Consider the following 2,688-nt stretch of genomic DNA (forward strand, 5'->3'; position numbering starts at 1 on the left):
TTTTCTATAACTTTTGCAGCCTATTTTTTTATTATCGTTTTGTTATTATATATATTTTCACGTGATGTTGTATGTTGCATGACGATGACTAAAGCATGAGTAATCTCTTGATTTATTGTGTAACGTTTTCAAATACTGACTCATAGAAATGTTGCAGGCTAGTAACACTACATGTTGCATCACCTGGATTCAAGCAAGAAGTTAACTCAGTGTCACGCGATCGTTGGGCCCAGTCATGCAAACTTACACAATATTGGGCAATTCTAAATCCGACCAGTATAAATACCAGACACTGTTTTATGTATCATTACTATTCAAACCCAAATTTTCGAGTGCATGCCGATTTTCTCGTCACTAAAACTATTTTAAAATGAGGGAACGTACTACTCATCGTGGCTGTGGACGTAGATTTGGATGGTCCGGACGAGGTCGACATTCAGATCATCACCTTTGGAAAAAAGCGATTAAATGCCATAGATATTGTTCGGGGCCAACAAATGATTCTTGTAAACATGAAAAGCGGTCTAGGAGTAATTCCTCTGTACATCACTGTGGAGAGGGAATCACTCATCACAGTCCATCCCCAACGCAACGCTTTTCTGGATGGCACAAGCGTTCGAAATGTTGCTATTCTGGACCGCATCCTACCTTGGAACGACCCATTGGATCTGGTCACTGTCCACTACAGTTCTCACACAATGGTGCTCAACAAGAAACTGAGGCAATCCAGGAAAAAGCAACACAAACTGAAGAAGCCACCGGAAATAATCCTTGAATGATTTACCTTACCTGGATTATATGGCTATTTACCAAAATATATGGTATGAAAATCTGAACTCCAATTAATGTATGTAAAACATGATATTGACTTACCTGTCGAAAATATGAAGTCAAGAATGTTATTTTGTGTTAATATGATGATGTCATAGAACTTTCATTCAAAAAGAATGCTAGCTTTTGACCTATCATTCCGACCTTTTCTATGTTATAATAATAATACCAAATTACTGGAAAAAATTATAGTTATATTTAATAATTATTAGTCTGTGAATTCATAGTCTCCGAAAAAACGAAACAAAGATAGAGTAGTTTTTTAGAAAAATATACTCAAACTTGTTCAAGGTGTGAGAAGGGTTAAATTTCTGAAACATTTAATGTCAATACTCAGTATGTCTTCAAGGCAAGTATATCAACACACAACGCATTCCCCGTCCCATTTCCCAGTGAATCCGTTCTATAGTTGGACAGAAGAATGACTACTGTAAAAACTATATTATGGTACTATGTTTAATAGTGATGCAAAATATTTTACGCTGACACTGGTCATAAAGACTGAATTTCACCCATGGATGAGAGGTTATTCACATTCGTTTGAGGCTAAAGGTTTAAAAGCCTTCACCAAAATAAGTTTCTTCGATATTTTTATGTGACTCGTATTTCATCGTAACTTGTCTTATTATTAAGATCTTTATATTTAAGCTTGTTTGTTTGTTTGTTATGAATTTCGCGCAAAGCTACACGAGGACTATCTGCGCTAGCCGTCCCTAATTTAGCAGTGTAAGACTAGGGGGAAGGCAGCTAGTCATCACCACCCACCGCCAACTCTTGGGCTACTCTTTTACCAACGAATAGTGGGATTGACCGTCACATTATAACGCCCCCACGGCTGAAAGGGTGAGCATGTTTGGTGTGACGGGGATTCGAACCTGCGACTTGCAGATTGCGAGTCGAGCGCCCTAACTACCTGGCCATGCCGGGCCTTTATACTTACGTACGCGATTTTAGAACCAGTCTGTGTCATATGCAACAGGCGATATTTTACCTACTGTTACAGTTTTTCAAACATAGTTTCTTGACATGGATTGGAATACTACTATCTATGTATGGTACTGCTGTAATTCTTGGATTTTGAACAGCTTTAATGTTATACGATATCAAGAACCAACAACAGTTCATCTAAATACAATATTCTGCACTTCCAGGTATCTTCACCACAAGTTTATATTCTCCTAATAACCTGGACTACAAGATTCGGCACTTCCATTTATCGGAGTCATAAGATTATGTACTTCCAATCTTCTGAACCACAAGTTCTGCACTTCCAGTTACCAGAACCACAAGATTCTGCACTTCTATTTATCGGAGTCATAAAATTATGTGCTTCGAACCTTCTGAACCATAAGATTCTGTACTTCCAGTAACTGAATTGCGTCAATTCTATTATCCAGCTTTTTACGAAATATATTTCCTGTAGTTACCGAATATTAATGAATAAAGTTTTTGAATTAATGTATGTTTAGATATTTCATATAATAAAGATTAATAAAAAAAATATTGTTTTGAGTCACTGAATGTAATTCGGTGGCTCAATGGTAAGCTTAGGGGCTTATAACTTTAAATTTCAGACTCGGTCCCTGCCATAGGCACTGCATAAACAGTCTATTAAGCAGCTTTGTGCTTATATACAAATACATGAATCACTAAATTTTGGGAGGAAAACACAAATATACCATTACACAATTCTCTAAATCGTTATTTTGTAAGTAGTGATTGAAGTGTGTAAAACAAATCTCATATTATTAGATTAAAACAGCATCCATTCTATACTCAATGTGTCCTGGAGGTTGTTTTTCTTATGTTTTGTTTTGTTTTTTTGGCGTGCAACACACACTACCGTGTGTCTTGATA

At 36.6% G+C, this 2,688-nt stretch overlaps 1 long non-coding RNA gene across 1 annotated transcript; it reads left to right on the forward strand.

The window, feature by feature from the left end:
• Positions 1-290: 290 nt before the first annotated feature.
• LOC111085103 lies at positions 291-2,289 on the forward strand. The gene is made up of 2 exons (XR_002609956.1): positions 291-821; positions 1,983-2,289. It is a non-coding gene; the product is annotated as an uncharacterized LOC111085103 (long non-coding RNA).
• Positions 2,290-2,688: the final 399 nt, after the last annotated feature.

The sequence above is a fragment of the Limulus polyphemus genome, unplaced genomic scaffold, assembly GCF_000517525.1.
Source record: "Limulus polyphemus unplaced genomic scaffold, Limulus_polyphemus-2.1.2 Scaffold237, whole genome shotgun sequence".
Classification (NCBI taxonomy): Eukaryota; Metazoa; Arthropoda; class Merostomata; order Xiphosura; family Limulidae; genus Limulus; species Limulus polyphemus.